Source organism: Motacilla alba, chromosome 4 (genome assembly GCF_015832195.1).
Source record: "Motacilla alba alba isolate MOTALB_02 chromosome 4, Motacilla_alba_V1.0_pri, whole genome shotgun sequence".
In the NCBI taxonomy this organism is placed as follows: Eukaryota; Metazoa; Chordata; class Aves; order Passeriformes; family Motacillidae; genus Motacilla; species Motacilla alba.
This window is the reverse complement of record NC_052019.1, coordinates 44,399,896-44,425,904: the sequence shown is the minus strand read 5'-3', so window position 1 is coordinate 44,425,904 and position 26,009 is coordinate 44,399,896. Positions and strand designations below refer to the sequence as shown.

Genomic DNA, 26,009 nt, shown 5'->3' with positions numbered 1-26,009 from the left:
AAGAGATCTATGACAAAGGATTTCAACCCTATTAGGAGAGCAAAATTGGTTTAATGCATGAAAGAAGGTCAGCATAGGGAAGATGAGAGCAGTGACATCATCATGACTCAGCTAGGAAAGGCATATTTGGATTTTTATAATAATGGTATGTTCTTGTCTTCACCAGCAATCAAGGACAACCAACTAAAATATTAACATATCAGGTTGTGTATTTTCCCTCTCGATACATAAAGTTAAAAATAATTGTTGGAATTGAAATCGTTCAGTGTCAACTCTGTAGAAATGATGCAAATCTTTCATGAGTAGCAGGGAGCAAAAATATGATAAACCGCACGAAGTCTTCTTTGAACAGGCATTTTGGCATTTTATGAAACAGAGACAACTGAGCTGTTTTACAGTAGAGACTGTTTATTTTATAGAAAGACTTCAATTTTTCAAGGTAATTATGAACTTCCCATCTCAGACACATGAAAAGCAAGACAGCTTGAAATGCACCTTAAAATATATCTCTGACTGCAACTCCAGCCAGTGCTGTCTATAGCAATAGAATCATGGTCCTCAAAAAACACACACTTCTCTAATGTGCTCAAAAATGCCCAGAGCGGGCTCTGCTTTCTAGCCTCTCCCTGAGAGATTTAGATTGCTAGATTTATGGATATAAATGTCCACCATGCTATCACACATGTCCAGGTGCACTCCTAATGAGAAACCTATGTCCTGTCATTTCTGCATTTCCCTCATCTCCACCAGCATCCATGAGGAGAAGCCAACAGGGACTGCCCTGCTGCATAAGCACCCACAGTACCTTGAACTCTTCCAAGCAAAAGCTAACCCTGTCTGGTCCAGCTGAGAACACGACAGCGAAATAAAAGACAGAAACCCTGCTTTGTTCAAGATGGAGCAAGTCTCAGATGAGATTCTCATGAGATGTGTTCTTTTCACAAAACCTTTGGTCATCTTTGTCTCTCCTCAAAGTGTTTGACTGCTCTCTCAAGCTTCAAGAGTGACTCACAGATGGAGAAACTCTCAATTTCTCTCTAAAGCCTGAGCCCAGCTGAATCCCTCCCCCATGCACCCCCAGTACATCCAGTCAAGGCTATAGCATCTGATTGTTGCCAGAGAAGTACAGATGCTGTAAAAGGCAGGAAATTTTGATGTGAGATTAAGTTGTTGATGTGTTATTAGCACAATATATCACAATTATCAGAGTAAGATAGAAGACAAGCCAAAAGGAAGAAGACTGATTTATAATCTAAGCAAAAAACCTGTTAGTTTTCACCAGCTCAATACTCCCAAAGTTCTCATGTTGGAGGTTAGAGAATAGCCACATCAGGAAACTGCTGGGTTGCTGCTCAACCAGGTGGAGCTGCACAGCAAATAAACCAGATCTCCTGATAGCAACATGAGCCCTAGGTAATCACAAGAAATCTTTTTGATTGCCTATTCTCATTCATTTGGGAACAAAATGGGATCTTTAATCCAATGGTAAGACCTGGCAGAGTGGAAACCCTCAAAGCAGAAAATGCGTCAACGCCTTCTCCCCTGAGTGAGGATGAATAGCAATGTTTGAAGGGAACACACCCTTGCTCCTGCCTGGGGAATGCCCAGCACAGTCTTAAACTCACTCTGTTTCAGGCAGTCCAGCTGCTACATGAGCCAGGCTCCATTTCAATACAAGAACAGCTCTTCTGGAAATGACAGATTGCCTTGATTTAAACACCGCTGTCCCCAGGTGCAATAAGCTTTATGTTGAAAGCATTTAATGCTAAAATTACAGTGAATATGCAGGGCACTGCTGTGAATTATGGCAAAATAATATCCGATACATCACAAAAATAAATCCATGAGTGCATGCTTACCTTCTAATTTTTTTAATTAACTAAGGATTTTGCACATTTAAAATCTTAAATATATAATCTATGTGCATGTGTCTAAACAATACCTTTCTGTATGTGGTGCATAAAGACATACGGGGCTATAGATTTACTTATGTTAATGTACAAGATGTGGCATTTACATCTGCATGGAATTTCTACCTATTGTTCAGCTAAATTCACACACCTAGTCCTGTTGCTCTGTATTTGTACAGAAGCAAGTGGAAAATCCAGGCAGAAACAGTGGCTGCAAATAAAACTCTCAGTGTGGTAAAGGGATTACATTGCTGAGGCTGGAACAGGTACCTTTTAAAAAAATATAAAGAGGGTAGGTCTCAGAAAAACTGTTTATATTATAGCAAAATAATGTTTTCCAAAGCAAGTTTCAATTCCAAGTGCCCCTTATTAGATTCGATTGGCTGCTACATAAGAAATCACCATGATCAATCTTTTAGTTAATCTCCATCGTCCTTCAAGCATCACAGTGACATGGCTGGGACATGCCAGCAGTTGCAGATGCTTCATTAAGTAGCTAATCGGCAATAGCTGTAGGGGTAATTCAACATTTTCCAAAGAGTTCAAATAGCACTTTAGGGTAAAATGTGCCCCTCCACTGATATCTTTCTGGGTTGTTGTGATTAAGCATAATTAGGCTCACCATCTCTCTTCCAAATAACAATAATAATAATAATACATTGGAGGCTTCTGAATGCCAGTGGGTACCTGGCACATCAAACCCATATTTTAACAGTAGATGTATGCATTTTACAGCCTGGATCAGTGGAATTCAGCAAGAGGGGTCTTCATGTATTCGGGAGAATTTTCTGTACTGAAAGCCCCACAGTGAATACTCTCTGTGTAAATAGTTCAGTGGTAGTATGTAAAAGCAAACACAGATTTACTGAGCAAACTGAAAGTAACCATGCTATAGCGTGCTTGGCTCAGATCAAATGCTCGTCTAGGGGAGAATTGCTTTATTAACAGGAGCATAGACCTTTAGCACCTGGAGAGCACTTGGACTGTTATGCCTGCAAAAAGCATTGCTAACACCTACCAGAGACAGGGCATTCTTCCAGCCAGCTACATACACACAATTGTTTGAGTGGCACCAACAGCTCCCCCCTCTTCTCTCCTCTTGCCAGTGAAGTTGGTCAACCACTTATCACACCATGAAACAGCACACAGTTTGCCAAACAGCCCCGATTTCTCAGAAAATACTCATCCAGGTACAAGCCTGTATTTCAGAAAGAAGTTTCAGACCATGATGTGTGTATTGCCACTACTAGCTGTGCACTAGACACAGTCACTGGAGTACTTAATGACGTAACTAATATTCAAGGCGTGGTGTCTAAAGAGCTCTGGTCTTGCACCACCCTGTGGTCAATGCACAGAAGGATGATCTGGGTCCTCAGAAGATACTGGTGTCACACACTCATTTCCAATGCACGTAGATTTCCACGAAGACTCAGAGAAGAGAACACTGAGTTTCTTCAAGTATCTTAGTGGAAAGGGTGGAACCCATACTTTGTGCTCTAAATCAAAGCAGCTCTTGGCCTTGTTGAGTTTTTTCATTAAATTGGTACTCACCTGACTCTCAGAATATTTGAAAATGAGAGCTCTCTGAAGAGACACTGAAATGATTTCAGTGTTTCTATTTGTCAAACCTTTCAGTCAAAATTAATTACATGCCAAAAATGTCATGCTGGCCAAGCTGAGTGGCACTCAAGGGCTGCTGTGGATACAAGCTCTGGTGTAAGCATCAGCAGCCATGCAGAAAGAGGACAGCGTTCAGCCCTCTTGCAACAGGCAGCTAGTGGAAAATACAGTGCTAGTCAGCCACTCCTGTCCTTTCCTGCTAAATCAGCCTGCTGCCATCAGTACCAGTGCTCTCTTTGCCCCCTTCCCTCCACAGAAAGAACAGTCTGATACACAGATCCATTAAATAAATAAAAAATGCTGGTCAGGGCACTGGGGTGCATTGCTGAGGAGAGGAGGAGGAGGAAGAGTTCACCCTAACATACTGATCAACAAGGCTGGTGTGCAATGAAATACTTATTACCAAGGCATAAAGGAGAATAAGATCTCATGCTGTAAATCTTTCAATACAGCAAACAGTAAAGAAAAAAAAAAAGGCTAGAAAAGTGAAACTTCTGGATTTGACAAATATGCTCTTCTTCAAACCAAAAATTTACTTCATAGTACTTCATGATTCTTACGGTCATGTCCACATTACAAATACACACCAGGATTCTCTTTGAAGTGCATATTGTGCAAGTACATTGCAAAAAAAAAAAAAAAGGCTCTTACTATTCAGATCTATTGGGGCTTCACAGCTGATATAGGATTGAGCCATAAATATAAAAATAAACATATGCAGGGACCATGGAGTCATTTCAAAGTATAATTTCAATACAATAAATAAAACTTATCAGTCACTTAAAAAAAGAAACCAAACCAACAACCAACCAAACCAACAAACAGACTTAACAGAATAAAACAATTCAGAAGATGGCTAGGTTTTTCTGAAAAAGTTTAGGAGAACTTGCACCACTTTCACAGAGAGCTGCTGAAGAACATGCCCCCACTATCACCCTTTTTCTAAGGTGTCTCTTTGAGCCAAGTTACAAGACTGTTGGAGACAATAATACAAAGATTGCTCACAGATGAGCTGACATCTTGTTCATGCTGCTTCATCCTCTTTGAAAGTACAGATCATCAATTTCAGCTGGGCTTTGTGGATGTTTAGAGCTAAGTATATGCTTAAATGTTTGGAGATTTACATCCTTAGCATGCGACTGTCTGCTCACTATGTGTAAAAAAACCTATAAATCTATTATTGGAAGTCTGAAAATTTTTGTGTGCTGTTTTCAGAGTACAAGTCTGTCTTTCCTTCAAGATATTTGACAGGCCTTTAATTAGAACACTGAACTCTTAATTAAAGCTTGAAGGATTCTCTTTTGTCCAAATACTAGATTGTGAAAGAGTTTTCATTTTTTCTCTTTGCTTGTACTTTTAGCAGTTTTTGAAGGTCTCCATATATTTTTAAAGCACAGCTGCTCTCCCTTTTGACAGCCTTATGGAGAATATATTTTTCCTTATCTTCTTTTACTACTCTCCCCTCCTACCATATTGAGAATATACTGCAACGTTGCTGATGTATAACTCTCATTTCATTTCACATGAACATTATTTTTTTACATTACAGAAAACACACACAACTTTATTTACAGTGAAATAATACAGGAATCAATTAAGTTAAGAATAGATAGAAAGTGCAGTGAATTGATCTTGTCCATTCAAAGCATTGCAATGGTACAGTGATGCAATGGAGATGCCTTTTTATTCTTGTGTTTTACTGACAAAGTGTGTTCCCAACCTCAGCAATTAACAGGTTTGCACTAATCAAACTGTACTCAGCTTTTGTTCCAATCTCCCAGCCTTTGATGTTGTCCCTAACACTCGGTCTTGCCCACACAAAGCCCACTGAGAGAAAGACAATACAGATGATTCAAAGGGGACTGATGAATGGAATGTGTTGCCTCTAAGGGGAGGCTTTGAAAACAAGTTTACTGCTGGAGCTTGGACAGAAAAGCATAAAGCTTGATGCAATAATCACAGGGTAAAATTCAATAGTCTGTACCACTCAAGAGGTCAGGCCCAATGATCTCAGTGCCTTATAAGTATGAAAATTGAGAGATGCTTTAAGATTCGTGGACAGGTCAATAAAATTTACACTGTTTATGAAGTGCTCCTGGAAGACATGAAATTAAGTCTCTGCAGCTCCTTGCTCATTTCTGCTCCTTATAATTTCTTTTCCAATCCACAATCCTTCTCATCGCGGGTTTGTTGCCGCGTCTGCTGATCGCGTTCCCATCTGTGCTCAAGATGTCCTTCACCCTGCTCTGCTCCCTTACCCATTTGTTTACTCCCCCATCACCCTATGTAACAGCAGACATGAATCTTACTCTGCCACTCAGCTCTTCCATACATGCTCCCTGCATTTCATCACTGTCAACCTCTTCCTTATTTTTGCCTCTAGGGAGATACATCTGAGCAAAGACCTCTGGGGGACTGGCAGGGAGGGGTTGACAAGGATTCTGTCATACAGCCACTGGATGCCAGCACGTTGGACACTTGGGTTAAATAGCTTCTGTATCCTTGCTCTCATGATTGATCTCTTGGCTTTTTGCTAGGTTAATGTCTGGACTTGATGATTTTAAAAGGCTTTTCCAACCTGAACAGTTCTATGATTTTGAATTAATCTGACACAGAAAGTTTGATATGTTGGCAATTTTGAAAGGAACCCAAAATTTTGGGACCACTGAACTTGGGACTTCCAAGGTCATCAAACTGTCATCCCACAAGTGGAAGAAACTAAAAAAACCATGCTAAATCCAAAATGCTCCGTGCCAGCTTTGCCACATTATAGTGACCACAAAATACTGCTAACATAGAGCAAACCAAATGCTCACAGCACAGGAAACCAAAATCTGCAGCACTATAAACAAAATTAAAGTAGAGCACAGTGCTTTAGCTTCTTACTCCCGCTGAGGAGAGAATCGGGTGAAATTTGTCACACAGACTGTCCTCAGGCACATGGGTTTTGAGCATGGAAAAGAATGGTCTTATTTTCACCATCAGAGGGTTCAGAGAGGTGTTTCACAGCCACACGGAGTGGTCAATATTCCTACTGTCTCACAAAGCCACGAAGGAGAAGCACTCCCATGAGGAACAAACTTATGGGAGGACAGTCTAGAGCCTTCTTATGGAAAAAGCCAGGATTGCACAGGATCTGGCCATACAAAGGACCACCTTGCCAAGCTATTCTGCTGACTGAAGACGATCTGTGTAAAAAGGAGTGTAATTTCAAGGAGGATCATATCAGCTCCCAGGCTCCTATTTTGCCATGCTTGTGAACTGGATACTCCCTGTACCCTTTGACATTGAAAATTTTCCCCAGTGTCTTTTAGCTCAGAGAGAAACAGAACAGTAACTGCAGCATGCCAGTGGATCACTGATCAATCCCAAGTGACAGACTGTAGTTGGAAGCCATCACTTACTTATTTAATTTTAACAGCTTGTGTGTGATAAGATTTTTCAAGGTTACAGATAGAAACTGTGTCAAATTACCGTATAATTCAGTGTTTCAAATACTTTTTCCATGGCTATATATGCCTGTCCCACTCCTCCAGTAAGTACTGAAATAAGAAAATTAGTTCTAAGGTTGACAAAAAACAAAACTAACATTTGTCTTCTACAGAAACCAAATCTCCTTTTTCTGGTTGCCCTCCCCTCATTTTAGGAGAAAGTGCAATACACTCTTGATTTGTCAAAATAGTTCACTTAGTTGAAAATAGAAGCTTCTCCTCTATAGAAGAATATGCTTTTTCCTTTGAAAAGTTAGAAATGAACTGAAGAGAAATGTCATTCAGATAAGAGAACCTGAAATATTTCAAGGTTTTCCAAAATTCTTATCAACCTTATCCTCCCTTGGCTGAAATTATTTGACCTAATTCATAAATGCTTTTGGCTAACATGAACAAGGTATCACTGCCAGGGAAGAAAAAGACATAAAGAAATGAAGTTTTGTTTGAATGTTTCCTTATTTCTAGCCAGAGGCAAAACTGTCACCGTGTTCACTGGAAGGAAGGCTGGCTTCCTGTGTCCTCTAACTCCCCTCCATGGTTAGCAAATTACCATTCACTTTTCCTTTTACACTGGGGAAGAAAGTGCTAAATTTCACTGGGGCTTTTCATCGGTTTGATTTTCTCCCCTACTGTTAATTGCAGTGATGAACAATTTCAAAGATACCTGCTTAAAATCCATGAAAATCTTTCCTAATGTAAGTACATTGGGTAGGGATGCTGAAAATTCAGAAACAGGCAAACCGATAAATATCTGGACAGCACCCATTTCCACATATTGTGTTAGGGCTAAGAAAAGAGTTACAGAAAGAAAGGAAGGGAATAAACCTGCTGAAAGTAGAATTTGCATGAATGACATTTAGGGAGCAAGCTGCTGTAAGCAGTATGGAGTGCTCAAAACAACAAAGATATTAAAAGAAGGTGGTAAAAATAGATAAGAAGCTTCAACAATTCACTTGGAAAAAGCAGGGAATCGCTTTCCTTTGGATCTGAGTTTTTATTTTGGTAGCAGTGCTTTGTGAAACTTGAGCACAGAAAGACAGGGACCTAAATCACAGACATCAATTTCTAGAGAAAAATATAAATGGGGTTTACGAAAGTCCAGCCTTAAAGGGGCAATCAAATTCCAACTGATCTGGGCAACTACTTTACCTTCATGTTTAATTGGCAGAGGAGGGCCAGAAAGGAGAGGTTTTTAAATCCAGGTATTAATTCCAGCTAGAAAGGATTGGTAAGCTCCTGAAAGCTAGTTGCTTTGGAGGATGCTGGAAGGTGGTATCAGCTGCTAAAAATGATGTGTGTCCAAACATACATGTTCAGGTTCCTCTGAGTGCCATTTGCCTCTAATAGGAATGTAAGGGTTGCACTTTCCCTCCATCACATCCTGACTGCATGAAACCCCTACATTCTCTGTGACTACACATCCTAAAGTGATTAAAATTTCCTGTGGGAAATTACAAATGCCTTTCATTTAAGGAAATTCACAACTTTTGTTTAGAAATTACCATTTTGATTTGTACCTTTAATAGAAGGGAATACTGTAAATGAATTTACATATTAGATTATAATTATGAAGGTAAAATTAATTACATTTAATGCTGTCTGGGTAGGCACTTAATGAAGGAAGTATAAATTCAAATTTGTCACTTGGAACTCTGGTTTTTTTTAAATATGAGCTGTACCTGGAAGTGTTGAGTTGGGTGCAACTGCATTTTGATCATCTGGCTCGTTGCTTTCTGTGCCATTACCTTCCATTTCTGATGGATGGTGTTTTGGAAAGTTCAGAGATTCTAACTATACCATGACCATCTTCCTCCTCTTTTTAGCTGCCACTCACTCTATGTAACTGCCAGATTTTTCTATGCCCAAAAAGCTAGTCCTAATAACCTTAGATACATAATACTTTATACCTTTCTGACAAAAGGATTTTCACAGTACAAACAACTTCAAGATCTATTTTCAGCTGAAGAAGAAATAGGAGCTCAATCCATTAACAATCCAGCCATATAAATCTTGGCTAGTGCACATACTGGATTTAGCTTTTGTTTCATTATGGTATCTGAAAAACTGCAATATTATTCCCTGTGGGATGTTTAAATTGGTAGGCTAGGTCCTTCAGAAAATTCAGATGCCCAATTTTCACCCAGAAGCAAACTTTTATGACAGTTTTTAAAGCTTCTGAAAAACAGTTAGTTGCACTGCTTGGAGCTGAAGTGAGATTCACATCCATTTTCTAATGCCTTAAAAATAACAACAGGAATAATGGCCCTTACACAATAGAGTTGTAAAAATTAGAGGTTTCACCAAAAGAGTTATTTAGATGAGAAAATTATAGCTGCATGTTTGCACATCTGCACCTTGACAATCATATCCATGAGAATGTTGTAATTGCCATGAATTATGCAAAATGCTAATTAAGAACTCTAATTCACTAATCATCTCACAGGGTCATAACTAGAGCTGAATTTTATTAAGGACATACAATTCAGTGAAATGAATTTCTGAACTATACATCTCTTTCCAAAGGAAAGAAGGGAGGGCATGCAGTCTTCTTTGTGATTCAGTTGGAGGGGAGGAATTCAAGAGGAAGATGTCTGGACAGCCCAGACCATGATGTACTTCATGACTTCTGATGAACATTTTTGATCCTCAGTTTCCCTCTGTAAAAGACTGGAGACTATCCTCCTACCCTGCCCAGGAATTTGAAAGGCTTAGTCTGCTGATGTTTATAATGTCACCTATGTAATGCTGCATCTCTTCAAAATGCTACTTGAATTTGCTGACATCTCTGCTTAAAAAAATACAACAAAAAATTTGCTGCTAATATGCAATTGGTATCTCTTACAAAAGTCTGAGGCAGAGAAAAATAAATGGCAGTGACAATCCTGCAGCAAGAAAGAAGAAACACACTGTAGTTCAGGTTACTATTTTGCTGATGAACAGGGATGATCACATGGAAAGATTACTCTAATTTGATATGGTATATTTGCAAAACATTACTGACCCAGAGATGACAGAGCTAACCTTCAGAGATTCTCCTGAGGCAATATTTGACAATATAAAACTATAAAACTGCATGAGCTTAAGGAAATTGCACCCATGTGAATGAACACAGTGAGGCGAATCTTCAGAGGAAAATGCAACAATTCTCAAAAAAAAAAAAAAAAAGGCTCATTCCCACTAAAGTAGCTGGGGGTTGAAGCTTTCAGATCCATTAGCCGATGCTAAAGATCTCAGTTACAGAGGTTGGATATCACATCTTGGAAATACAGGAGGCAGGAGGGCAGATGATAGATACAGACACAGAAAATGAAACCAGCTATCCTTTCCTGTCCTTGTGCTATCGAGTTTCTCAGCTCTCCTGTAGTTACACATTGAGCACACGTGCTGAGAAGTATGGGACTGCTAATACAATTATATCAATGTCTGTCTGCGCCAATCCTTCTCTCAGAGACAAATCTTTCTCTGCATCACTGATCAAGGCTTCCAAACATATATTTGACCTAACAAGAAATTCACACCGATGTGTTCTGTCAGACTACAGAAATACACTTCAGATTAAAGATGGCATAAAGTATTCACTGTAAAGGAAGCTGCTTTATGTCATCCATCTAGTGGATAAAGCAGATGTGGAGATCTATGTTTGCTGAGAGAACACATCAGGCCTGTTAGACCAACAACAGGAACTGACACCAGCCTCACAGCTATCAGGGGGGATTCCCAAATTGGTGACAGTCAAACATTAATTTCTCTCTTTTTGACATCTGTCTGCTTCCATACCTTACGTTCTAAAATTTACAGCCACAATGCAGCAGGAAGAAAAAGTCTCAGGACTGGTCACAGTTTTATCATCCAAGAGTATGTTGGCACCAAGGGAGATCCAGCTGGATGGAGTACCTCTCATACAGGAGCTAGGCAGGGCCCCAGGAGACAGGAATATAAGCACAGCAGCTAAGGCTGCCTCCCACCTGCTCAGCATCCTCTTTCCGCTAATCAGGGGGATGCAGGAGAGAAGTAGATCTCAGGAAGGAAAATGAGGATACCAGGAGAAAATGGGAATCGCATGGGGCACTCTTGTCACTTTTCTGTGAGCCGCCAGAAGCACAAACAGGAAGCTGGAATACAGGTTGAGGTGACACCAGGGTTTCCTGTCACACATCCTGCTGCGCACCTCATTGCTGCCCGCAGAGTGCTGGCTGGGGAAGACCAGGCAAAAGCCAGAAGTGCCTGCAGGGGAATGTTTCCTCCCCAAGACTGAGCTACCTGTGCTGGTTACAGCTTCGCAAATCCTTCCTGAGAACTAGAGACTCACAGAAACATGCTGCACTTTGCTAACACAAAGGGGGTTACATGGTTATAGGCCAAGTCCTGACCTGGTGCAAAGCAAGCTCACCTAATAAAGGGGATCTAGATTGGTATTTTCTGGATGAATGTATCTACTTTTTAGAAATGGGCAAAGAGAATGGAAATATGTCAATTAAGCACAAAAATAAATCCAATTAGAAAACAAGAGGTAATTTTTATTTCAATCTTTTCTAATTTATCTATCTTATTTAAATAAATTAAATTCAACAGAATTAATTTAAAAATATAATCAAATTCCAACAGCCATCTAGCAGCATGTACCAACCAAACAGATAGAGGAGTCTCCACAAAAAACACAGTATAAGTAATTATTACGTGAACTAACTGCTCTGGTATTACTATCAATTTACAGAAAGACATCCAGGGAACTCAGTGCTGGCAGCATTGCAAATGCAGCCTAGAACGTGATTCTGCTGGCTTGGCTAAAATTGTTAGTTTTCTTTCTGACTCCCATGCTGACAGGAGGGGACAGGGGAGCTTATTGGACTGAACCAAAAAAAGTAGAGTAATTGTATGGATCTGCAATGGACCTGCTGTGGGAGCCAAGGGAAGGTCATTTAATCAGACTGTGAATCCAGGATATCATCTGTGATTTTTTCCACCCCTGCCCTCTAGTTTGTTGAGCTATGAGCAGTTTGACTGACAAGCTCCTACTGTGAGTCTGGATTCCACCTAATGCAATGAGTCTTCAACCCAGAAAAAAGCCTCTAGGACAGCAGGAGCCCTTCAAATGATGAAAACTCATTATCTTCTTGGTTTTACATCAAAAAGATAAGCATTTGCCTTTTCTTGGAAAGGTTTCATGACTGTCAGTTGCTACATGCTTCCACCGTGTTTAATATTATGGTTAGTGTCAGTCATAGAAAGAGTGTGGATTTATGGTAGCACGTAAGAGAGAGAAACTGCATAGATGCAAACTGGAAAATGAGCAGCTCAGGTTAGAGAAAGGGAATGATCTAAAAAGCTGTTTAAGATATGTGACCAACATTGGTATGGCAGTAGCAGAAAATGGCTCTCCAGCTGCTGGAAGATGGGGCTGGATTACATGTCTGGCTTAAAGCAAGCACCCACTCAAACTCTCCTCCCTCTGGCAGGAGTTCCCCAGGCAGCCCTGGCCCAATGTGCTGCACACACCAATAATTCAGTGATGAGAAGGTTAAACACAAAACCTACCAGGGGAAGCACTGCGATTCTCCTCATTCTAATCAGAACAACATGGAACACCTTAATTTGTTAAAAGTGATGAACAAAAAAATAAGGGCTGGGAAAAGGGGCTCTGTCTATGGAGGGGACATGCCTGCTGACTCTTAGGGTGACCACGAATATCTTCAAGTGTACATCAGGTTGAGAAACAGTGACCTGATCTTTACCAGCATGGGAAGGTCACTGCTGAGCCAAGTCTTTCCCTGGTGGGAAAATGCAATATTAAAAGTGTTCCAATCCTGCACCATTTGCAGTGGATCTGAATGAAGGAAGCAATCAGTTTGTTCTTTAGGAGGAATAATCACAAAGCAGCAAATGGCTAGAAGTCAATATTTATTAAACTGCAAGCCAGTTGTATTTTACAAGTGCCAAAAGTGAGAACATTATTATAAGATCTGATAAATCAAAGCGCTGAGAGTAAACACACTGTGTAAGCTACAATTATATGCCTCTGCAAGATCAATAATTCAAGAGGTTTCATCCACATTATGCATGATGGCCTATGGGAAGTTGGCCTCTGGAGAGTGCTTGCTTGGACTGAGAACAGATGCAGGGGCTTTTGAAGAATTTCTGTCTCCAAATTTCAAGCAGTTGACTATCCCACTTTCAGAGATGCAGAAGCAATAAAATTATCTGTAGTGGGTGGGAGGGCAGCTATTTCTCCAGTGCTAATACCTAGTGCAGAAATCTCTGCAGGGATGGTTCACACACGTACACCAACAAGTTTTCATGGAGTGTTTACCTACTCAGGGAATACTGTGCAGTCAGGATCTGCCTGGCACTAATTGAGAAACAACAGGGTATGTGATGGACCACCCTTTTGGGTGGCCCTGAAATGCCCTCCTCAACAAAAGGAACTTAGCAGAAGTGTTCCCCTCACTCTTGCCACAGACTACTCCCAGCACAGCATCTGACTGATCAATGCAAATGTTAATCAAACCATCATGCTGGTTTCTCTCTCACTCGATATGTGCAGGCTCAGTGTATCACATGGAGCAGAGGAGGAAGGGGGAGAACCTCCCATCTTTCTCTTCTGGGCAACACCATCTGCAGAGGCAATGGCAGAAATCTCTAGCCAGCCAGCCCTACAGAGAACCATGGGGAGCTGTGGGAGAGAACTGATATTGTGAAGAACCATCAGAAAGATTGCTCCTCAGCTCTCCCGCTAATGAAACTCTCACTTCTCACTTCAGCAGCAAAACTTGCCAGCATTTTGTTTTAAGCAGGTTATTCTGGTGTCTATCTGTTGATGTAAATACCGCTGTGAAGCCCTACAAGTCGCTCTCTTGCACTGTGCATAATCAATATCATTCCTCCTTGCCCTCCCTGGGAGAGCAGTTGTATTTTTCTGAGGAACGCTTTCAAACACAGAGACTGTTTGACCTTTACCATCTATCCAAGGCCTGTTTATTTTGAGCCTTCTTGTTTTGGAGGGTACCTGCCTTGCTGTGACTCACTTACAGTCTGCTGGAGTAGCCTCCATGCTGAGTCTACTGATTAGCCAAAGATTCATTTATCAGCAGATGAGGTTATGAGGTTGTCTTAGCTACACTCCCCAGCAACCTGCTTGATACTGATTTCATTTGCAGTAATAGTACCATAAAGTAAACGGCCTTGCCTTTGTTATTTGCTTTAAAGTAATCAATGCAGTGTGCAACTCATTCACTCTGAGGCTTAATCAAATTAACTATATTTGTTCCCCACTTATTGCTATGGATTTCAGTCCTAATTAAGCTCCTAATCCATGAAGCTGTTTTCTTTCTGGGATACCATGGGAAAGGCTGTTCCCACCTCCTCCCCACTCTCCCTCATACAGGGTTATGTCACTTGGAAAGCTGTTTCCTTAAAGAAGATGCAGTTACTCCCGCTATCAAGTTGCCAAATCTCAATGCCATCAAGATTCTAATTAAAAATCTAAATAATTTGAAAATGGCTAAATAAATAACTCCAGAAGGGTTGTCAGTTAGTTGATCTTGTCAGAAATATGTTGGCATATGCCAACACAGAATCTCATTTTCTAAGGATGGCTTAGTTTTAAGTGAAACTTCAGCAATATCTTCATAAAACCAGATTGCTTCAAGAGGCAGTAAGTCTCTCTAGTTGGGGATACTGTGATTTTGTGAAGAAACTGGAGGCATGCTCTCTTCTTTTTGGTCTAGGACTCCTCCATCAAAATTTCTACATTTTTTTATTCTACTTAATTACATTTTATAGAAGGATGGACACTTCATAAAATACTGTTTTCACGCAGTTGTTGGAAACAGCTGAACAGGGAGGTGAGACACCCAAGTTAGTGCTCAAAGAGCAAGAAGCTGTATATAGATGGGTTTAACCACATTTTTAGTAGACAACAGAAAAGCTGCTGGGGACAGAGCTGTAAAGAGTCAGAAGGACCCATTGCTGCTACCAGGACATAAGCAATCTGCTTCCTGCAGACCCCTCCAAATCTATTCTCACAGTGGCACTACCCACAGTCTCGCCCTGCAAGGAACTGGACTCCTCTGCCAAGGATTGAAAACGTTCAATTCTTGCTGAAGTTGCTCTTCATGTTTTATTTTTAAAATGGCCCCATATTTCAAAAGCTCGGTAGTTTTTTCTGTGGTTTTGCTGGATCAAATTACTTTGGACTCACCACAGTTTAATGGGTAATTTTGGTCCTCTGATATAAGCTTGTTTAATGCAGGAAGGTCTTTCCCTGAAAGAAAATTTCTGCAGTAGATAAGTTTAAGGCTGTGCTTAAGAGCAATAATTAATGCTTGAAACAATGACTACTCCTATTAACACAGTTATGAAACAACCTAGAGAGACAAACAGCAACTATGATTTGTTGTGAACAACTGCTTCTTTTGAGAAAGTCGAGCCACTGACACCTCACAAAATCATATCATTTCAAACCTGCCCAAGAAAAAGCAAATATCCTCATTTTTCAGGGTAATTTCTTAGGATTGTTCAGTTAAGCATAACAATTATCAACCATGTCTTGGCATTTTGCTTAGAAAAGTATGTTAAAATGGTTTAAATAAAATACTGCAAAATTAAGATGAATAGGAACTGGGGATTATTAGCTTTTTTTTTTTAAATCAGAGATTTTTTTTTCTAGCGATGTTTTTGAAAGGAAGGAGAACAGCACAGCAGGGACATTATTCAATGTCACTTGTGAAAATTCTTCTTGAAAATATTTAGATATTATGCCTCCTACCCAGGAAGTCCCATTAATTTAAATTATGCATTTCTATATTAGCCAAAATCTTACCACCACCACAATCTACCTACACCAGTCAATGCAAATGCTACAAAAAGAGGTCTGAGTCCATCTGCAGTCGCTTTTGAGGCATCAAAAGTGCAAATGAGAACTTGGGCAGTCATGCTGCTTGGAGGCTTTTCTGCTCACACTTTTCGCAGGATTAAAATAGAATGGACTGCCACTCACAAAACTCAAGCACACAAGTACATATCTGCATGCTTTCACTTTTATGAGATCTGTAGAGCTGATGGAAGGAACTGCAGCGTGCCCTCACTGAAAACGTCTGGTTAAGCACACGTGTAAAAGCTTTCCCATATAGTGATCACAACGCATAAAGCTGGCCAAGCGGAGGATATTAGGATGAGGGATTTTTGATTCAACAACCTCATTTGCCATAAGTATAACTGCAGCTGAGATTCCCCAGAGGCAGCAGCGTTTCAGAGAGGCATCCCTGATTTGGGCACACAAGCGCACTCGTCAAAGCCACCAGCCAGAAGTGCGCTGCTGTCACAGCTCTGTTATCATTATTGCTTTCCGTGGTGATCGTGGGTGAGCACCACTGCAGTGTGCACACACATGGACAGCACTGCCTTCCTGCCTGCAGAGCAAAGGGATGGGTCCTGATTGATTTCAAGCACTTCTAAATATTCGTATGAAACATTACTACCTCAAGTCTAACGTTTTAAAACTTGGATGCTTTAAATTAAGCCATTAAATCCATACTTACTCAGTGCATAAGTGTCCTGAATTCCTGATCAGCTCCCTAAATCAAATCTTTCCCAGATCAAATCAATCATTTTAAGACTTTTTTTTTTTAAAGTCTCAGCAGGTGACTTTCCAGGGAAACCTGTGGAGCCACTGAGTTTGAAGTGCCATTAGAAGAGATGTTTTGCTCTCAAAAGCTGCCAGGTTTAAGGGCAATCCCATCTCAGTGAGAGTCTGGGGTAAGCAAGAGTCAAATCCCTGCTGCAGACCCACTCTATTCCAGACAGCAGAGCACTCCCCAGGTACCCCATACCACTTTCATTCCTGGCAGATACAGAATCTCTGCTACTTTTCAATGAACTTCCTAGAGAAAGAAAGAGTTACGATGTTTTCCTCTTTTTGCCCTAACCATTACACACAGCGTGACAGTATTTCACAGTGGCACAAGAATGAAATGGAGCACATTCCTGTGAAGTGCTCCATTAAGCAACAGCAGAAAATTAAAAGGTACCACAAAGAGATCAGAAGTGACTCACTGTCTCCTCTTGGCTAGAAAAAACAAAGTTTTGAGGGAAAAAGAGGAGAGGAATCATGAGGCAGGTACAATAATAGTGAAACTTATCAAAGGAGAAATGGCAAGGGATTCTTCAGACTTTACACAAAACCGGGCAATGGGATTGCAAATCATGCTAGAAAAGTAAAAAAACAGATTTTGTATGTTGAAGTAAAAAATCTGAACCTCCCACTCATTTACCCCAGTCTATGTTTATCTCCCCATAGGCCAAAATTTGGCCACTTGCTTCTTGCTACCTCTGCTCTCCTTGTCTGCCTCATTGAGATAGAGGTGACACTTCAATCCCAGTGAAGGCAGCTTGAGTTAACAGAGACAACCACACTCTCCACTGCAAACATCCACAATTACATCCCCTCTGATGAAAGCATTTGGAGGGTTACTGACAGAGTAGGGCTGGCATCAGTCAGATTTCCACCAAGAAATGGACAGCTCTGGAAATACTGCACATGCTACAAATGAAAAGTCACGTCAATACACAGAATAACATCAGAATAATAAAAAAAATCCTCCCCAAACCACTGCAGAGCTTTCTGAACCTGAGCAAGGTAAGTATGGATCAGGAGCTATTTTCCATGCCAAGGAGAGAGAGAGAGATATTTATTCTGTAAAACCAAGCCAGAAAAGAACTTCCAGACACAAGTGACACTCAAAGCCAGCTCTCCCCTTCTACCCCTCAGCTAATGCTGAACTACTCAGTCCCAACACCACTATGCAGACACTACAGCAGCACACGGACTGAGCACAGCCATCAGAAAGCTGGGCACTAAAGGGCCAATCAGACCATCTGCAAGGCACAACCAAAGCAGATGGCCTTGGTCACCTTTGCCCAAAACACTCTGCATAAAGCTTTGATAGCACCAATCTGAGAGCTATACATTCCTGGCCAGGGACCCTACTTGGTAACATCAGATTAGGTAACGCCATTTTTTAGGCACTGCAATTTCATGCTATTCCAAGGACTGACAGACAGCGCGGTGAAAATGTAGCACTGTAGCTTTCCTGCACAGGACTTTGAGCTCCTTTCTGCAGCAAGATCATAAAATGGTTTGGGTTGGAAGGGACTTGTAAAGATCATCTAATACAATCCCCTCACAATGAGCAAGAACACCTTCAACTAAATCAGTTTGCTCAGAACCTCATCCAGCCTGGCCTTGAATACTTCCAGGGATGAGACATTCACCACCTCTTTTAGCAACATGTTGAAGTGCCTTACACCCCCCTCATTGTAAAAAATTTCTTCTTGATTTCCAGCCTGAATCTACCCTCTTTCAGTTTAAAACTGAAAGCTACCCTTATCCTATCACTACACAACTTTCTACAAAATTTGACACCTTTCTTTTATGCTCCCTGTAGGTACTGGAAGGCTGCTATAAGGTCTTCCTGGAACATTCTCTTTTCCAGACTGAATAACCCCAACCCTTTCAGCCTTTCCTCATAGGAGATGTGCTCCAGCACTCAGATCATTTATGTGGCCCTCCTCTGGACTCAATCAGTACGTGTCCATGTGATTCTTGTGCTGGGGACCCCAGAGCTGGATGCAGCACTCCAGTGGGGTCTCACCAAAGCAAAGGGCAGAATCCCCCCCTCACCCTGCTGGCCACACTGTTTTTGGTGCAGCCCAGGTTATAATTGGCTTTCTGGGCTGGAAGTGCACACTGTTGGATCATGTCCAGGTTTTCATCCCTCAGCACCTCCAATTCCTTCTCGGCAGGGCAGCTCTCGATCTGCTCATCCCTCAGGCCATGAGGGTACCGAGGGTTGTCTCAGCCCAGGTGCCACACTCTGCACTTGGCCCTGTTCAACCCCAGGAGGTGCACATTTCTTGAGCACGTTCAGGCCCATCTGGATGGCATCCCAATGTGTAAAGACCCATAAAGCCACTCTGTTAGCCTGTTCCAACAAGGTTTGTGGTGCCAACACATGCCTACCTCAATGAGCCTGCAACCATTAAAGGCCTTTGTCAGCTCCTGAAGTTCCCCCCTCTACTCCTCATGGTTGTTACAGCACCAGAAAGAATGGGGATCAGGAGCATGAGAGGGATGCTCTGAATTGAAATTCCTGCTATCCCTACTGAGCATTGGCATATGCACACTTGCATGGACTCTCTGCCTTCCCGCACCTTTTTCTTCCTTTTTCATATCTGTCAGCTAAACCAAAGATCCAAATGCGAAATGGAGCACTTGGGAAAATTATGTGGGTTTGTGGTACTCCCTGGAGGGCTCTGGGTCTGTGAAGCAATGAATGGATTATAATGAGTCATAAATATAATACTTTCATCAGTGACAGGATCCTATTCTGCTATTCATACAATGTAAAGGCAAACTGCCCATTTTCTCCAGATCAGTAATCTGAAATCTCAAAGAGGGAAAGAAAAATAAAGAGGAAATATCTCTCGGTACAAATTAAGCAGACAAATATGCATGACAACATACTTAGCAGTATGTTTTTGAACTTTGAATAAGAAAAACAGGTGTGATTGTCTTTTAATTATTTTGAAATGTAATTCCGGAACAGCTAGATCAGAACAGAAGCACCATATTCAGGAGAGGAAATGAGACTGCAGCTGTACTGATGATCACTCCTCATTTTTGTGACCCCTTTGGATCATTTCTACTGTAAGGCACATCTTCAAATGCCACTGCAGGTTTTACAAATTAGAGCTATCCACAAAAAATCACTGTCCATCCAGACGAGGTGAGCCTTTCTTCCTCCATGTGAGTCACCTCACATTACAAACAGCTGAGCTCTGGCTTACCTGCTCTGCACAACGTTCCCACTGCCTACTTGCCTGCTTCTGCTAATGATATCAGCTTCCATTACTTTGACAGCATGCTTAACACAGAGATCTTTTGTATCCAAGCTGGTAAGTAACCAGCTTCCAGCCTGTCTGCTGCACTCTGTGCCTGGAAAAAACTGTCAGTCATCCTCCTTTAAAGCAGCATTTGCATAAACCAGATGGACCATTCCTTCTCTGAAATCACACCCACGGATTGTATCCATTGCACATGGCAAGTTTACATGGGTTAAATTGAATGACAGGAGACAGATTGCTGATTTCCAGTAATTACATGGGCCATCTTCCTGGGCTTTTCTGCATAAAGGAGGAACACAGTTTTCGTATTTCAGGCTGGAAGAAGTCCTGCCACGGTTGTCCTCACTGCAGCCTGATTCTAGTGATAAGCCCCTCAATGTCCCTGCACCACACTGATGTCAAGAGCAAATAAAGAGCAGGGTATCACATGCCTGCAAATGCAAACCACTGTTTGCAGCAGTTCCCAAAAAAGGCCAAAGGACTTCTTCGCTGCCCAGAGCACACACAGGTAGCAGGCATTTCCAATATTAAGCACAAAGACATTCTGAATCAGTTCAGTGTCTTTATAAGAGGGATGTAGCACAGGGATTTAGAGGCATTGAGGGAAGAGAGTATAAGTCAAGACATGCAAGATGACAGCAAGGACTAACTTTTTTGAGCTTTGGATTAGTACTGCAGCATGCACCTATGGAGACTTTTGGATTAAAGTATGAACAAAGAATGTGGGACAAGCATATATATTGAATCAGTGGAGTTTGTCTGCACTCTAAGAGCACTAATAAGCACACAGCTCCAGTAGAGCACTGAGCAGAGATATGAATGCCAACATGTTTCCAAGGCTGAGCAAGAAAGATTCCTTCTTGATGTTCTTCCCAGCTGTTGCTAAGAAGTTTTGCTGGATTTTTTTCCCCCTGTATTTGCCAAGAGACCTTTCTTGCAAATCTGCATATGGAGATTACCCACTTAAATTGGAAGAGAAGGAAGAGAAATCATGGCTCAAGTAAGAGGATTCTCTGGTACTAACATAACTAAAAGAAAAGAAATGGCTGAGGTTTTTTCCAAGGTAGGTGGCTACAGTCACTTGTTTTCTCTTTAATGAAGACTGCTCAAAGCAGTGTCGAAAATCAGGTTACTTATTTTGGTATTTCAGTCCATCCAAACCGGAATTGAAGACAGACTCAACTAAGTAAAAAAGAATAATGAATATTCCCATGTGCTTTGTACTTTGAATTCCACACCCCCCCCCCCCCCACAGTCCATTTTCATATAAAATGTTTACACTTAATTAGAATAGCAAACCCAGAATTTCTTTCCTACTGACAGTGGTTTTTTGAATTTTCACTTTCATTTCCAGTAAAGTTTCCATTTCCAAAATAACTTAAGATTTTTTCCCCCTTCCTTCTACAATTTCCTCTTTCTTTTTTTCTTTTTCTTTTTCTTTCTTTTTTTTTTTTTTTTTTTTTTTTTATGTGATTGTCTGTAATTTTAGACTGCAAATCCAACAGCAACCCCCTGCTTCCTTGCAAGGACTTTGAAAAACCTTGAAAGAGTTATGCATCCAACTCCCAGGCATATAACTTGTTAAAGCATCGCTGAAAGTCCCAGCCCATATGGAAAGCAAAAACTGTTTTCCAGAGTCAGACTGATGATCCAGCAGAAGGCCAGTTTTCCACGATCTGCAGCCATCAGTGGCTCCCTGTTCTGTAACTAGCTCCACATGTGGGCATTCCCATCGGCTCCAAGAGAACTGCTCATAGCTTGAAGTTAACAATAATTATGCAGATCTTACAGAGCATCTCCTCTTTTTCCATCTCTGAGAGATATTATTAAGAAGGCCGTACTTTTATTCCTGCTGTACAGGTGAGGAAATGGAGGTGATGTGACTGGGCCAACGTGAATGGCAGAGCCAGGAATAAATACCATAACAAGGAAAGGCTACTGGTTATTATCCTGCTTGTAAAGAGTTTAATCACTGAAGCCTCATAAGAAAATATATGATAGAGGATCCATTTCCCTGTTATCCCTCTTTCCCGAGCACTGACTCCAGCTAATCATTATTCATCCTTCATGCCATCACATGAAAGTTAACTACAGAGAGAATAAAAAGAGTATTTATACAGCTAAAGAAGATTTACAAAGCTAGCTCCTTAGGAGCTTTTACCACGTACTGGATCAAAAATCAATTTTTAAAAAATTGTCTAAATAAATACATATTTTCCTTATAGACCGTAATAGCTCATTCAGAGTCATGATGGTGCAGTGAGTAAACAAACTGCACTCTTGGATATTACTACAGGAAATCCTGACTCACCCACAGGTGAGCAGGACCACTCCCCTCAACCACCACTACTCTGGATTTCCCACTGCAGAGGCTTTGCTTCTCATACCAGATGGACCATGGCAGGAGCGGGTGCCACGTCCTGTAACAATCTCAGACCTATCCAGAACACCCTGTTTGTTGTGCCTTTCCCAACCCTTGGCAAGCCAAAAATCACGTGTTGGTTTCCACCTTAAGTAACAGGTGAACATTGCATCTGTAGCACTGTAACACAGAGGGCTTTCTCCCTATTTTATTTGTTCTTATTTGGGACAACTAGGCACCTAAACCACTCAAAAGACACTAAGGGTAATTTCTTTTATCAGCAACAGAGGCTTCTTACTGCCTGCCCTACAAGTTTGATAATTAGAATCCAACCTTCTGTAGCAGAAGGGCTATGTATATCTTGGATCTAGCTCATCTTCCACTTCCATGACAAGAGTTAGTTTAATGTTAAAAATGGTGTTGTGTCAGGCCTTCATGCTTGTGGGCACTGAGAACAGAGTAGGCAGAGCTGTGAATATGTAATCTTGGCATGATTTTCACTTTTCGTTTCCTTTACTGGCCACTAGTGGGATATTACAACAAATATATTTCTGGCAGAACCAATTCTGCAAGAGATTTCCACCTCCTTTTGCTTAATTATTTTTTGGCTTGGGCTTTTTGCTGATTATATTTAAATTAATTGTGAGATGAGGGGAAGATTTCTTTGAGTCTTTTGGTCTCAAATATATTGGAAATACCTTTTTAAAATTCTGTCTAGTGCAGACACATCCAGAGTGCCCATGAGACAATTTATGAAAGTTAGCCAAAAATTTCTCAGGTTTTTGATGCCTTGTAAATCTCGTCATCATTTTATCTCCTTTCCATGACAGAGTGAAGAACTTTGTTGTTTTCAATGAAGCACTGGCTTTCTTTTAAAGCCCATATCAGGTGCATGTCCCAGACCAGAGAGACAATAACCTGTGTTCACATTCTGCTGGTTCAGGTACCAACACAACATTCAGTGCTCTGCTGGTTAACGTTATTAATTCATGCAACATGGGTTTGGGGCTTTAACTAAATTAATCACAATCCTGGGCTGCTCCATACAGCAGTTCCCCCATGATTTTAACTTAAAACAAAAAAATATAAATGGAGTCTCTTTCAACTTCTAGCCATTTTCTTGCCTGGGGCAGCAAGAGTGTTTCCTGCTGTTGGTTCATTTTATTCAATAGCTTTTTCCATGGACAACTTCCTCCCACCTGATAGCCCCCAAAGCTCCACAACTACCTATCACTAAATAGTGCTGGCAGAGAACCTGGCACCTAATTTTATGCACCTATGTAATGCGTATGCAAAAATGACAGCAAAAATTGATTTAGCTATTACAACAGCCAGAGCATTGCCTCTGCTCTTTTTGTATTCCGTTTGACTACAGAAGGAGCTGGAAAACCCAAACGAAGGGCTTGTGCAATCTGAAACAGGAGGCATGTATTTAACATTTACAGCAAGGAATGCAAACACCAAATGCAAATAAACAGGATTTCCCACAGGCCCCTTCTCTTTCGCTGCCCAGTGAGTACTTTCTAACTAAAATGTTGTTTTTAGTATTGTATCCATGAGATACAATAAGCCTTACACAAATTGCTGCAGAAAGTCTATGGAAATGCACATTTAGATTATACGCAGTTACAAAACTGGTGTTTGGGGAACCATCTCATAAAAATGTAGTTTGCACCCTTGGGGCTTAGTTTATGGGGGGATCCAGGCAGCATTTTATCTGATTAGAATCAAGTTTCTGCCATGATTTTTAAGCTTACTGTGTTGGCTTCAGTGTCTCTGACTAAAAGTTTTTTACTTCCTGCATATGCAATGTTTAGAAAGGCACCTTTCTCTCCATGAATTACTTGAAATAACTTGAAAAGACATGGCAAGATTACAAAATTTTATAAACACTAGCAATCCCTTATACAGGAAAATATGCAAGGGAGTGATATGGAAAAAATATTTTAAAAATCCTACAAAATTATTTCATAAGAACATGCTTTCATGTTTTACCATACATTTTCCCCAACTTCAGACTAATTTCACTTATCAGATATTATCTTTCTCCCTCAGGAATTAGGGAGAATTCTTTTCCTTTTCAGTTTTTTTCCCCAAAGGCATGACATGTCATAAATTATCTTCTGGGAAATATGATGATTTTAAACCAACAATATTCCTCTCTTACAGGGGCTTCAATACTTCTGAATCAAAATACTTTTCATGTTAGGGAAGTCTCTAACTCATCCTTCTGCTGGAATTTAGGGAAGGATTAACAGCCTCAGTGCACAGGCATGTAGTCTGGTTTGGCTAAGGGGATGGGCAGAGTCATTAGACCAGACACAAGCCACTGCTTCAGCCTCCACAAGGCTTCTGCTAACAGACAAAGCACATGATGGGCATTGATACCTGCCAGTCACAATCCAAAATTCAAGAGGACATTTCAAGAGCAACGTTGGATGCCTTACTTAGAGCAATTTATTATCTCACCTTGTGTATACAGTAGCACTTTGTTCAAGTTAAATCCTTCATAACAATTTGAAAGGGGAAATACGGGTATGTAAACCGTGGTGAGACACCTCAGCTGACCCAGCATCTTCCAGAATGCCTTTTTCATGCTCTCCTCTACTACAAGGCTGATCTCACTCATTGACTGCCACGCTGCCTGAGTTGCTTGGGGTTTTCATCGTAGGGACACCCTGCACTGCTCTGAGCTATTTGTGCAGTTAGCAGGTGTGTTGGCATTTGCTCATGCTGAGAGAGAAGGAAATAAACTGAGAGTAGCCAGCGAGGCTTGCTATTGATTTAGTTAGCAGTAATTTATGGAAGATGCTTGCATAAAGTTCATTGCTTAGTTTCTCTGACAAAGATTTGTCTATTAAAGAAAAATGTTGCAGGTCCAAGGGTGCTGCAGCAAATGCAGATTAAGAGTCTTTCTCAGTTCCTGCAGTCCCTGGAATGGCCCCTGGAGGAGGGTGATCCTCAAAAGCATCCTGTCTCCTGCCAGCAGTAAGACAGATGGACAAGGTGAATGAGAACAGGCAACTGGTTCAAGCAGACAAAAGAACACTGAAGCAAATTAACCTTGACATAGCTTCTGTAAGGCTTAAATTTTGTTTAAAAATTTAGACAAATTTAAGATATTCTCCAGGTGGCCATGGAGCCTTTACACTCTGAGTAATTTGATTTTCATCTGTGCTAGAGAGACGGTGCCAACATTAACTGCAGAGGTGCCCTGAAATGTGGGACAGTGCTGCACTGATCACATACAAATTCAGACAGGACCTGTATATCAGATAGCTCAGTCTTTGCCCAGCCAGAACTCAACTGGCTCTTAAAAGCCTTCATACCACAGGAATGCACTGACTGGAAAAGAAATTTGGTATGGACTTCAAATCACTTTTCTTGAGACTACATTGAACACACATGCTCACACCATCTCATTTTACGCTCTTAAGTTAGGTGCCAAAATTATTCAACTGATCAGGCTGCTGGAGGGTGCCCCAGAACACTCAGTGAGTCTGCCAGTTTCATGTCAGCCTCTGATGGAGATGTCCCTTTTGCCAGCTACAGTAGGAGGTGTGGATTATCTCTACAAAGTATCTCACTTCAACCTTTCAACTAATTCAGCTACTAGACGTCTTGCACCTTATTCCCTAAGTAGCTCAGTGGAATTAAAGGAGCTGGAAATATTGTTAAGAGTGATCCTGCACCGGAAGTCCACAGGACTGCATCTGCTGTCAGGCC

General features: G+C 41.0%; 1 long non-coding RNA gene across 1 annotated transcript in view; it reads left to right on the top strand.

Moving 5' to 3' along the window:
• Positions 1 to 6,122, top strand: part of LOC119700931 — a 46,685-nt gene extending 40,563 nt beyond the window's left edge. Inside the window, exon 4 of the long non-coding RNA XR_005256927.1 lies at positions 5,914 to 6,122. This is a non-coding gene — a long non-coding RNA (uncharacterized LOC119700931). The remainder of the gene's footprint in view (positions 1 to 5,913) is intronic.
• The last annotated feature ends 19,887 nt before the right edge of the window (positions 6,123 to 26,009 follow it).